Source organism: Triturus cristatus, chromosome 6 (genome assembly GCF_964204655.1).
Source record: "Triturus cristatus chromosome 6, aTriCri1.1, whole genome shotgun sequence".
Lineage (NCBI taxonomy): Eukaryota > Metazoa > Chordata > Amphibia > Caudata > Salamandridae > Triturus > Triturus cristatus.
In genome coordinates this window covers 100,213,020-100,225,245 of record NC_140589.1, presented here as the reverse complement: position 1 = coordinate 100,225,245, position 12,226 = coordinate 100,213,020, and the positions used below count along the sequence as shown (strand labels likewise).

The following is a 12,226-nucleotide window of genomic DNA, read 5'->3' as shown; positions in this document are numbered from 1 at the left end:
TACTCCACCCTATGTTGTGACTTTGAGATCCCTTGTTGAAATTGCTTTAGCCAGCCAAGAGGTGGCTATTGTCTCAATTTCAAAGCAGCTTTGAGCCGTTCAAGTGGCTGGTGAATAGCACTTTCTCTTTGTTCGCCTCAAAGTTCTAAAGAGTTCTCCATAGGTCCTGCTCTGTACAGATTGTTCAAAGATCTGTTGGAAGTGCATATAATAGGATAAATAAATTGAGGGCATTCCTTTTCAGTACCTCACCTGCATGGCTGTCTGGCCTCTGGAAGATGCTGGGAAAGCAAGTCAGGATGGCCGAGTGGTCTAAGGCGCTGCGTTCAGGTCGCAGTCTCCTCTGGAGGCGTGGGTTCAAATCCCACTTCTGACAGTCCTGTGTTTACTCTAATTATTTTCTTGAGAAATATGATCATTTCCCTCGCAGTGGCTTATAGGATTGTCTTCTTGGAAGAGTGCAGTGAGTTTTTTTCTTGCTCTAGCCACTATTGGCCTCAGCTCTGTGCATTTTTTGGTTCCTAATATCTTTCTCACCCTTTAGATGAAAAAGCAGCATGGGGTCAGGATGGCCGAGTGGTCTAAGGCGCTGCGTTAAGGCCACAGTCTCTCCTGGAGGCGTGGGTTCGAATCCCACTTCTGACAAAACTTGAATTCCATTTTCTCTCTCAGTTCCTTTAGAATCTCAGCTAAAAATTGGCAATGTAAATAATATCTGAATAAGTACCAAACTTCAGTTTCAACTGCAAATGCATTTGCCCTATTCTATCTTTAACGTTAATGTAATATTCTTCTAGCACTCGTGGTGTTTTATATTTGTTTTGTGGGGTACTTTAAAAATCTTTTTTATGAAAGAAATGGGTTACATTAAGTCTTGTGATGTTTTAGGTTTCCAATAAGGAGGTTTTAAATTTTATGTCACGTCATTTTCAGATGCATCATTCAAGAGATGTTTCCACTATAGAATGCAGAGCAAGGGCAAAAATACAAGTGATAGAGCGAGTGAGTGAGAAGGAGTGTTGTGGAAGGAGAGAATGAAACAAAGACAGAGTGAGTGAACGGCAGGGAGGCATAGAAGAGGAGTCTAGTAGTGAAGGAGACCTGCTTTTCCCTGCTCTTGACCTCCCACCCATCCCCAAACAACCACAAACATACCTTCTGTGCAAAGTTGGTATGCAGAATTTCACGCCTCAGCAAGTGAGGGTGAGTCCCAGGCCAGGGGCTAAAGAGCAAAAGAGTGCCTGTGCTCAGACTTTCCCTGCTAGGGATAGTTTATCTGGAACAAGGCCTACTCTCTTGTATCCAGCAAGGATCTAGAAATCCTGCATGAATCTGCAAGGCACATTGGCAGCATAAATTTGCATAAACTGCCCCACCTATTGCCGTCCTACTTCCTGTGCTGTAGTTGTTTGTGTAGAGAGAGAGGTCGCAGGCAAGGAAATGTTGTGAGTCGGATACAGGACCCTAAATAGCTGGTGAGAGGTATGTGGTGTTCTAAAAGCATGAAAACTGTATACCTGTGAAATAAAGTGCTTTCGTATGTGTTCTTCTGTGTTTATTGTCCTGTGCATAAAGTTGCACCTTGTGTTTGAAGGTTTAAATTATTTCAGGCTTGCATTGAGGTAGACGTTTCTGAGTAACTTTTATTAATTTCTTAAAAGCATATACTGTCAGGATGGCCGAGAGGTCTAAGGCGCTGTGTTTAGGCCACAGTCTCCTTTGGAGGCGTGGGTTCGAATCCCACTTCTGACATGCCTTTTGGAGATTTAATCTCCTTTATCAGGTTAACATCTGATGGAAGTTGCATCTGTTGGTCTTCACTTGGCACGTTATTCCGTTCTCCTCTTGTCAAGAGAGATGGGGTTTCTCATATATTTAGGTTCTATAACGTCTTGCTGACAAAGCGCAATCCTTACCAAATGAGCATAGGACCCATGTAAGAGGTCATCTGGAAGAGTCATGCTCTTGTATGCCCTGGCCAGACGGGCCCTGCAAATTTGGAAGAATGCCATTCATCTGGTAGACAACTGGACTCCAGCACACTTACAGCAATCTCCTCAGGGCTTTGATCAGGGGCTGCTTAAATTTGCATACTCCACCCTATGTTGTGACTTTGAGATCCCTTGTTGAAATTGCTTTAGCCAGCCAAGAGGTGGCTATTGTCTCAATTTCAAAGCAGCTTTGGGCCGTTCAAGTGGCTGGTGAATAGCACTTTCTCTTTGTTTGCCTCAAAGTTCTAAAGAGTTCTCCATAGGTCCTGCTCTGTACAGATTGTTCAAAGATCTGTTGGAAGTGCAATGCTAGGATAAATAAATTGAGGGCATTCCTTTTCAGTACCTCACCTGCATGGCTGTCTGGCCTCTGGAAGATGCTGGGAAAGCAAGTCAGGATGGCCGAGTGGTCTAAGGCGCTGCGTTCAGGTCACAGTCTCCTCTGGAGGCGTGGGTTCAAATCCCACTTCTGACAGTCCTTTGTTTACTCTAATTTTTTTCTTGAGAAATATGATCATTTCCCTCGCAGTGGCTTATAGGATTGTCTTCTTGGAAGAGTGCAGTGAGTTTTTTTCTTGCTCTAGCCACTATTGGCCTAAGCTCTGTGCATTTTTTGGTTCCTAATATCTTTCTCACCCTTTAGATGAAAAAGCAGCATGGGGTCAGGATAGCCAAGTGGTCTAAGGCGCTGCGTTAAGGCCGCAGTCTCTCCTGGAGGCGTTGGTTCAAATCCCACTTCTGACAAAACTTTAATTCCATTTTCTCTCTCAGTTCCTTTAGAATCTCAGCTAAAAATTGGCAATGTAAATAATATCTGAATAAGTACCAAACTTCAGTTTCAACTGCAAATGCATTTGCCCTATTCTATCTTTAACGTTAATGTTATATTCTTCTAGCACTCGTGGTGTTTTATATTTCTTTTGTGGGGTACTTTAAAAATCTTTTTTATGAAAGAAATGGGTTACATTAAGTCTTGTGATGTTTTAGGTTTCCAATAAGGAGGTTTTAAATTTTATGTCACGTCATTTTCAGATGCTTCATTCAAGAGATGTTTCCACTATAGAATGCAGAGCAAGGGCAAAAATACAAGTGATAGAGCGAGTGAGTGAGAAGGAGTGTTGTGGAAGGAGAGAATGAAACAAAGACAGAGTGAGTGAATGGCAGGGAGGCATAGAAGAGGAGTCTAGTAGTGAAGGAGACCTGCTTTTCCCTGCTCTTGACCTCCCACCCATTCCCAAACAACCACAAACATACCTTTTGTGCAAAGTTGGTATGCAGAATTTCACGCCTCAGCAAGTGAGGGTGAGTCCCAGGCCAGGGGCTAAAGAGCAAAAGAGTGCCTGTGCTCAGACTTTCCCTGCTAGGGATAGTTTATCTGGAACAAGGCCTACTCTCTTGTATCCAGCAAGGATCTAGAAATCCTGCATGAATCTGCAAGGCACATTGGCAGCATAAATTTGCATAAACTGCCCCACCTATTGCCTTCCTACTTCCTGTGCTGTAGTTGTTTGTGTAGAGAGAGAGGTCGCAGGCAAGGAAATGTTGTGAGTCGGATACAGGACCCTAAATAGCTGGTGAGAGGTATGTGGTGTTCTAAAAGCATGAAAACTGTATACCTGTGAAATAAAGTGCTTTCGTATGTGTTCTTCTGTGTTTATTGTCCTGTGCATAAAGTTGCACCTTGTGTTTGAAGGTTTAAATTATTTCAGGCTTGCATTGAGGTAGACGTTTCTGAGTAACTTTTATTCATTTCTTAAAAGCATATACTGTCAGGATGGCCGAGAGGTCTAAGGCGCTGTGTTTAGGCCACAGTCTCCTTTGGAGGCGTGGGTTCGAATCCCACTTCTGACATGCCTTTTGGAGATTTAATCTCCTTTATCAGGTTAACATCTGATGGAAGTTGCATCTGTTGGTCTTCACTTGGCACGTTATTCCGTTCTCCTCTTGTCAAGAGAGATGGGGTTTCTCATATATTTAGGTTCTATAACGTCTTGCTGACAAAGCGCAATCCTTACCAAATGAGCATAGGACCCATGTAAGAGGTCATCTGGAAGAGTCATGCTCTTGTATGCCCTGGCCAGACGGGCCCAGCAAATTTGGAAGAATGCCATTCATCTGGTAGACAACTGGACTCCAGCACACTTACAGCAATTTCCTCAGGGCTTTGATCAGGGGCTGCTTAAATTTGCATACTCCACCCTATGTTGTGACTTTGAGATCCCTTGTTGAAATTGCTTTAGCCAGCCAAGAGGTGGCTATTGTCTCAATTTCAAAGCAGCTTTGAGCCGTTCAAGTGGCTGGTGAATAGCACTTTCTCTTTGTTCGCCTCAAAGTTCTAAAGAGTTCTCCATAGGTCCTGCTCTGTACAGATTGTTCAAAGATCTGTTGGAAGTGCATATAATAGGATAAATAAATTGAGGGCATTCCTTTTCAGTACCTCACCTGCATTGCTGTTTGGCCTCTGGAAGATGCTGGGAAAGCAAGTCAGGATGGCCGAGTGGTCTAAGGCGCTGCGTTCAGGTCGCAGTCTCCTCTGGAGGCGTGGGTTCAAATCCCACTTCTGACAGTCCTCTGTTTACTCTAATTTTTTTCTTGAGAAATATGATCATTTCCCTCGCAGTGGCTTATAGGATTGTCTTCTTGGAAGAGTGCAGTGAGTTTTTTTCTTGCTCAAGCCACTATTGGCCTAAGCTCTGTGCATTTTTTGGTTCCTAATATCTTTCTCACCCTTTAGATGAAAATGCAGCATGGGGTCAGGATGGCCGAGTGGTCTAAGGTGCTGCATTAAGGCCGCAGTCTCTCCTGGAGGCGTGGGTTCGAATCCCACTTCTGACAAAACTTGAATTCCATTTTCTCTCTCAGTTCCTTTAGAATCTCAGCAAAAAATTGGCAATGTAAATAATATCTGAATAAGTACCAAACTTCAGTTTCAACTGCAAATGCATTTGCCCTATTCTATCTTTAACGTTAATGTAATATTCTTCTAGCACTCGTGGTGTTTTATATTTGTTTTGTGGGGTACTTTAAAAATCTTTTTTATGAAAGAAATGGGTTACATTAAGTCTTGTGATGTTTTAGGTTTCCAATAAGGAGGTTTTAAATTTTATGTCACGTCATTTTCAGATGCTTCATTCAAGAGATGTTTCCACTATAGAATGCAGAGCAAGGGCAAAAATACAAGTGATAGAGCGAGTGAGTGAGAAGGAGTGTTGTGGAAGGAGAGAATGAAACAAAGACAGAGTGAGTGAACGGCAGAGAGGCATAGAAGAGTAGTCTAGTAGTGAAGGAGACCTGCTTTTCCCTGCTCTTGACCTCCCACCCATCCCCAAACAACCACAAACATACCTTCTGTGCAAAGTTGGTATGCAGAATTTCATGCCTCAGCAAGTGAGGGTGAGTCCCAGGCCAGGGGCTAAAGAGCAAAAGAGTGCCTGTGCTCAGACTTTCCCTGCTAGGGATAGTTTATCTGGAACAAGGCCTACTCTCTTGTATCCAGCAAGGATCTAGAAATCCTGCATGAATCTGCAAGGCACATTGGCAGCATAAATTTGCATAAACTGCCCCACCTATTGCCTTCCTACTTCCTGTGCTGTAGTTGTTTGTGTAGAGAGAGAGGTCGCAGGCAAGGAAATGTTGTGAGTCGGATACAGGACCCTAAATAGCTGGTGAGAGGTATGTGGTGTTCTAAAAGCATGAAAACTGTATACCTGTGAAATAAAGTGCTTTCGTATGTGTTCTTCTGTGTTTATTGTCCTGTGCATAAAGTTGCACCTTGTGTTTGAAGGTTTAAATTATTTCAGGCTTGCATGGAGGTAGACGTTTCTGAGTAACTTTTATTCATTTCTTAAAAGCCTATACTGTCAGCATGGCCGAGAGGTCTAAGGCGCTGTGTGTAGGCCACAGTCTCCTTTGGAGGCGTGGGTTCGAATCCCACTTCTGACATGCCTTTTGGAGATTTAATCTCCTTTATCAGGTTAACATCTGATGGAAGTTGCATCTGTTGGTCTTCACTTGGCACGTTATTCCGTTCTCCTCTTGTCAAGAGAGATGGGGTTTCTCATATATTTAGGTTCTATAACGTCTTGCTGACAAAGCGCAATCCTTACCAAATGAGCATAGGACCCATGTAAGAGGTCATCTGGAATAGTCATGCTCTTGTATGCACTGGCCAGACGGGCCCTGCAAATTTGGAAGAATGCCATGCATCTGGTAGACAACTGGACTCCAGCACACTTACAGCAATTTCCTTAGGGCTTTGATCAGGGGCTGCTTAAATTTGCATACTCCACCCTATGTTGTGACTTTGAGATCCCTTGTTGAAATTGCTTTAGCCAGCCAAGAGGTGGCTATTGTCTCAATTTCAAAGCAGCTTTTAGCCGTTCAAGTGGCTGGTGAATAGCACTTTCTCTTTGTTCGCCTCAAAGTTCTAAAGAGTTCTCCATAGGTCCTGCTCTGTACAGATTGTTCAAAGATCTGTTGGAAGTGCATATAATAGGATAAATAAATTGAGGGCATTCCTTTTCAGTACCTCACCTGCATGGCTGTCTGGCCTCTGGAAGATGCTGGGAAAGCAAGTCAGGATGGCCGAGTGGTCTAAGGCGCTGCGTTCAGGTCGCAGTCTCCTCTGGAGGCGTGGGTTCAAATCCCACTTCTGACAGTCCTGTGTTCACTCTAATTATTTTCTTGAGAAATATGATCATTTCCCTCGCAGTGGCTTATAGGATTGTCTTCTTGGAAGAGTGCAGTGAGTTTTTTTCTTGCTCTAGCCACTATTGGCCTCAGCTCTGTGCATTTTTTGGTTCCTAATATCTTTCTCACCCTTTAGATGAAAAAGCAGCATGGGGTCAGGATGGCCGAGTGGTCTAAGGCGCTGCGTTAAGGCCGCAGTCTCTCCTGGAGGCGTGGGTTCGAATCCCACTTCTGACAAAACTTGAATTCCATTTTCTCTCTCAGTTCCTTTAGAATCTCAGCTAAAAATTGGCAATGTAAATAATATCTGAATAAGTACCAAACTTCAGTTTCAACTGCAAATGCATTTGCCCTATTCTATCTTTAACGTTAATGTAATATTCTTCTAGCACTCGTGGTGTTTTATATTTGTTTTGTGGGGTACTTTAAAAATCTTTTTTATGAAAGAAATGGGTTACATTAAGTCTTGTGATGTTTTAGGTTTCCAATAAGGAGGTTTTAAATTTTATGTCACGTCATTTTCAGATGCATCATTCAAGAGATGTTTCCACTATAGAATGCAGAGCAAGGGCAAAAATACAAGTGATAGAGCGAGTGAGTGAGAAGGAGTGTTGTGGAAGGAGAGAATGAAACAAAGACAGAGTGAGTGAACGGCAGGGAGGCATAGAAGAGGAGTCTAGTAGTGAAGGAGACCTGCTTTTCCCTGCTCTTGACCTCCCACCCATCCCCAAACAACCACAAACATACCTTCTGTGCAAAGTTGGTATGCAGAATTTCACGCCTCAGCAAGTGAGGGTGAGTCCCAGGCCAGGGGCTAAAGAGCAAAAGAGTGCCTGTGCTCAGACTTTCCCTGCTAGGGATAGTTTATCTGGAACAAGGCCTACTCTCTTGTATCCAGCAAGGATCTAGAAATCCTGCATGAATCTGCAAGGCACATTGGCAGCATAAATTTGCATAAACTGCTCCACCTATTGCCGTCCTACTTCCTGTGCTGTAGTTGTTTGTGTAGAGAGAGAGGTCGCAGGCAAGGAAATGTTGTGAGTCGGATACAGGACCCTAAATAGCTGGTGAGAGGTATGTGGTGTTCTAAAAGCATGAAAACTGTATACCTGTGAAATAAAGTGCTTTCGTATGTGTTCTTCTGTGTTTATTGTCCTGTGCATAAAGTTGCACCTTGTGTTTGAAGGTTTAAATTATTTCAGGCTTGCATTGAGGTAGACGTTTCTGATTAACTTTTATTAATTTCTTAAAAGCATATACTGTCAGGATGGCCGAGAGGTCTAAGGCGCTGTGTTTAGGCCACAGTCTCCTTTGGAGGCGGGGGTTCGAATCCCACTTCTGACATGCCTTTTGGAGATTTAATCTCCTTTATCAGGTTAACATCTGATGGAAGTTGCATCTGTTGGTCTTCACTTGGCACGTTATTCCGTTCTCCTCTTGTCAAGAGAGATGGGGTTTCTCATATATTTAGGTTCTATAACGTCTTGCTGACAAAGCGCAATCCTTACCAAATGAGCATAGGACCGATGTAAGAGGTCATCTGGAAGAGTCATGCTCTTGTATGCCCTGGCCAGACGGGCCCAGCAAATTTGGAAGAATGCCATTCATCTGGTAGACAACTGGACTCCAGCACACTTACAGCAATTTCCTCAGGGCTTTGATCAGGGGCTGCTTAAATTTGCATACTCCACCCTATGTTGTGACTTTGAGATCCCTTGTTGAAATTGCTTTAGCCAGCCAAGAGGTGGCTATTGTCTCAATTTCAAAGCAGCTTTGAGCCGTTCAAGTGGCTGGTGAATAGCACTTTCTCTTTGTTCGCCTCAAAGTTCTAAAGAGTTCTCCATAGGTCCTGCTCTGTACAGATTGTTCAAAGATCTGTTGGAAGTGCATATAATAGGATAAATAAATTGAGGGCATTCCTTTTCAGTACCTCACCTGCATGGCTGTCTGGCCTCTGGAAGATGCTGGGAAAGCAAGTCAGGATGGCCGAGTGGTCTAAGGCGCTGCGTTCAGGTCGCAGTCTCCTCTGGAGGCGTGGGTTCAAATCCCACTTCTGACAGTCCTCTGTTTACTCTAATTTTTTTCTTGAGAAATATGATCATTTCCCTCGCAGTGGCTTATAGGATTGTCTTCTTGGAAGAGTGCAGTGAGTTTTTTTCTTGCTCTAGCCACTATTGGCCTAAGCTCTGTGCATTTTTTGGTTCCTAATATCTTTCTCACCCTTTAGATGAAAATGCAGCATGGGGTCAGGATGGCCGAGTGGTCTAAGGCGCTGCGTTAAGGCCGCAGTCTCTCCTGGAGGCGTGGGTTCGAATCCCACTTCTGACAAAACTTGAATTCCATTTTCTCTCTCAGTTCCTTTAGAATCTCAGCTAAAAATTGGCAATGTAAATAATATCTGAATAAGTACCAAACTTCAGTTTCAACTGCAAATGCATTTGCCCTATTCTATCTTTAACGTTAATGTAATATTCTTCTAGCACTCGTGGTGTTTTATATTTGTTTTGTGGGGTACTTTAAAAATCTTTTTTATGAAAGAAATGGGTTACATTAAGTCTTGTGATGTTTTAGGTTTCCAATAAGGAGGTTTTAAATTTTATGTCACGTCATTTTCAGATGCTTCATTCAAGAGATGTTTCCACTATAGAATGCAGAGCAAGGGCAAAAATACAAGTGATAGAGCGAATGAGTGAGAAGGAGTGTTGTGGAAGGAGAGAATGAAACAAAGACAGAGTGAGTGAACGGCAGGGAGGCATAGAAGAGGAGTCTAGTAGTGAAGGAGACCTGCTTTTCCCTGCTCTTGACCTCCCACCCATCCCCAAACAACCACAAACATACCTTCTGTGCAAAGTTGGTATGCAGAATTTCATGCCTCAGCAAGTGAGGGTGAGTCCCAGGCCAGGGGCTAAAGAGCAAAAGAGTGCCTGTGCTCAGACTTTCCCTGCTAGGGATAGTTTATCTGGAACAAGGCCTACTCTCTTGTATCCAGCAAGGATCTAGAAATCCTGCATGAATCTGCAAGGCACATTGGCAGCATAAATTTGCATAAACTGCCCCACCTATTGCCTTCCTACTTCCTGTGCTGTAGTTGTTTGTGTAGAGAGAGAGGTCGCAGGCAAGGAAATGTTGTGAGTCGGATACAGGACCCTAAATAGCTGGTGAGAGGTATGTGGTGTTCTAAAAGCATGAAAACTGTATACCTGTGAAATAAAGTGCTTTCGTATGTGTTCTTCTGTGTTTATTGTCCTGTGCATAAAGTTGCACCTTGTGTTTGAAGGTTTAAATTATTTCAGGCTTGCATGGACGTTTCTGAGTAACTTTTATTCATTTATTAAAAGCCTATACTGTCAGGATGGCCGAGAGGTCTAAGGTGCTGTGTTTAGGCCACAGTCTCCTTTGGAGGCGTGCGTTCGAATCCCACTTCTGACATGCCTTTTGGAGATTTAATCTCCTTTATCAGGTTAACATCTGATGGAAGTTGCATCTGTTGGTCTTCACTTGGCACGTTATTCCGTTCTCCTCTTGTCAAGAGAGATGGGGTTTCTCATATATTTAGGTTCTATAACGTCTTGCTGACAAAGCGCAATCCTTACCAAATGAGCATAGGACCCATGTAAGAGGTCATCTGGAAGAGTCATGCTCTTGTATGCCCTGGCCAGACGGGCCCTGTAAATTTGGAAGAATGCCATTCATCTGGTAGACAACTGGACTCCAGCACACTTACAGCAATCTCCTCAGGGCTTTGATCAGGGGCTGCTTAAATTTGCATACTCCACCCTATGTTGTGACTTTGAGATCCCTTGTTGAAATTGCTTTAGCCAGCCAAGAGGTGGCTATTGTCTCAATTTCAAAGCAGCTTTGAGCCGTTCAAGTGGCTGGTGAATAGCACTTTCTCTTTGTTTGCCTCAAAGTTCTAAAGAGTTCTCCATAGGTCCTGCTCTGTACAGATTGTTCAAAGATCTGTTGGAAGTGCATATAATAGGATAAATAAATTGAGGGCATTCCTTTTCAGTACCTCACCTGCATGGCTGTCTGGCCTCTGGAAGATGCTGGGAAAGCAAGTCAGGATGGCCGAGTGGTCTACGGCGCTGCGTTCAGGTCGCAGTCTCCTCTGGAGGCGTGGGTTCAAATCCCACTTCTGACAGTCCTGTGTTTACTCTAATTTTTTTCTTGAGAAATATGATCATTTCCCTCGCAGTGGCTTATAGGATTGTCTTCTTGGAAGAGTGCAGTGAGTTTTTTTCTTGCTCTAGCCACTATTGGCCTAAGCTCTGTGCATTTTTTGGTTCCTAATATCTTTCTCACCCTTTAGATGAAAAAGCACCATGGGGTCAGGATGGCCGAGTGGTCTAAGGCGCTGCGTTAAGGCCGCAGTCTCTCCTGGAGGCGTGGGTTCGAATCCCACTTCTGACAAAACTTGAATTCCATTTTCTCTCTCAGTTCCTTTAGAATCTCAGCTAAAAATTGGCAATGTAAATAATATCTGAATAAGTACCAAACTTCAGTTTCAACTGCAAATGCATTTGCCCTATTCTATCTTTAACGTTAATGTAATATTCTTCTAGCACTCGTGGTGTTTTATATTTCTTTTGTGGGGTACTTTAAAAATCTTTTTTATGAAAGAAATGGGTTACATTAAGTCTTGTGATGTTTTAGGTTTCCAATAAGGAGGTTTTAAATTTTATGTCACGTCATTTTCAGATGCTTCAATCAAGAGATGTTTCCACTATAGAATGCAGAGCAAGGGCAAAAATACAAGTGATAGAGCGAGTGAGTGAGAAGGAGTGTTGTGGAAGGACAGAATGAAACAAAGACAGAGTGAGTGAACGGCAGGGAGGCATAGAAGAGTAGTCTAGTAGTGAAGGAGACCTGCTTTTCCCTGCTCTTGACCTCCCACCCATCCCCAAACAACCACAAACATACCTTCTGTGCAAAGTTGGTATGCAGAATTTCACGCCTCAGCAAGTGAGGGTGAGTCCCAGGCCAGGGGCTAAAGAGCAAAAGAGTGCCTGTGCTCAGACTTTCCCTGCTAGGGATAGTTTATCTGGAACAAGGCCTACTCTCTTGTATCCAGCAAGGATCTAGAAATCCTGCATGAATCTGCAAGGCACATTGGCAGCATAAATTTGCATAAACTGCCCCACCTATTGCCTTCCTACTTCCTGTGCTGTAGTTGTTTGTGTAGAGAGAGAGGTCGCAGGCAAGGAAATGTTGTGAGTCGGATACAGGACCCTAAATAGCTGGTGAGAGGTATGTGGTGTTCTAAAAGCATGAAAACTGTATACCTGTGAAATAAAGTGCTTTCGTATGTGTTCTTCTGTGTTTATTGTCCTGTGCATAAAGTTGCAACTTGTGTTTGAAGGTTTAAATTATTTCAGGCTTGCATGGAGGTAGACGTTTCTGAGTAACTTTTATTCATTTCTTAAAAGCCTATACTGTCAGGATGGCCGAGAGGTCTAAGGCGCTGTGTTTAGGCCACAGTCTCCTTTGGAGGCGTGGGTTCGAATCCCACTTCTGACATGCCTTTTGGAGATTTAATCTCCTTT

General features: G+C 43.3%; 11 non-coding genes across 11 annotated transcripts; all 11 read left to right on the top strand.

Annotated features, from left to right (window-relative positions):
* The first annotated feature begins 293 nt into the window (after positions 1–293).
* Positions 294–376, top strand: TRNAL-CAG (transfer RNA leucine (anticodon CAG)). Its single transcript has one exon. It is a non-coding gene; the product is annotated as a tRNA-Leu (tRNA).
* Positions 377–562: 186 nt separating this feature from the next.
* TRNAL-AAG (transfer RNA leucine (anticodon AAG)) lies at positions 563–645 on the top strand. The gene has a single exon. It is a non-coding gene; the product is annotated as a tRNA-Leu (tRNA).
* A 1,024-nt stretch (positions 646–1,669) lies between these two features.
* On the top strand, positions 1,670–1,752 carry TRNAL-UAG (transfer RNA leucine (anticodon UAG)). Its single transcript has one exon. It is a non-coding gene; the product is annotated as a tRNA-Leu (tRNA).
* Positions 1,753–3,759: 2,007 nt separating this feature from the next.
* TRNAL-UAG (transfer RNA leucine (anticodon UAG)) lies at positions 3,760–3,842 on the top strand. The gene has a single exon. It is a non-coding gene; the product is annotated as a tRNA-Leu (tRNA).
* Positions 3,843–4,474: 632 nt separating this feature from the next.
* On the top strand, positions 4,475–4,557 carry TRNAL-CAG (transfer RNA leucine (anticodon CAG)). Its single transcript has one exon. It is a non-coding gene; the product is annotated as a tRNA-Leu (tRNA).
* A 2,008-nt stretch (positions 4,558–6,565) lies between these two features.
* Positions 6,566–6,648, top strand: TRNAL-CAG (transfer RNA leucine (anticodon CAG)). The gene has a single exon. It is a non-coding gene; the product is annotated as a tRNA-Leu (tRNA).
* Positions 6,649–6,834: 186 nt separating this feature from the next.
* On the top strand, positions 6,835–6,917 carry TRNAL-AAG (transfer RNA leucine (anticodon AAG)). Its single transcript has one exon. It is a non-coding gene; the product is annotated as a tRNA-Leu (tRNA).
* A 1,739-nt stretch (positions 6,918–8,656) lies between these two features.
* On the top strand, positions 8,657–8,739 carry TRNAL-CAG (transfer RNA leucine (anticodon CAG)). Its single transcript has one exon. It is a non-coding gene; the product is annotated as a tRNA-Leu (tRNA).
* Positions 8,740–8,925: 186 nt separating this feature from the next.
* On the top strand, positions 8,926–9,008 carry TRNAL-AAG (transfer RNA leucine (anticodon AAG)). The gene has a single exon. It is a non-coding gene; the product is annotated as a tRNA-Leu (tRNA).
* A 2,002-nt stretch (positions 9,009–11,010) lies between these two features.
* TRNAL-AAG (transfer RNA leucine (anticodon AAG)) lies at positions 11,011–11,093 on the top strand. Its single transcript has one exon. It is a non-coding gene; the product is annotated as a tRNA-Leu (tRNA).
* Positions 11,094–12,117: 1,024 nt separating this feature from the next.
* Positions 12,118–12,200, top strand: TRNAL-UAG (transfer RNA leucine (anticodon UAG)). Its single transcript has one exon. It is a non-coding gene; the product is annotated as a tRNA-Leu (tRNA).
* Positions 12,201–12,226: the final 26 nt, after the last annotated feature.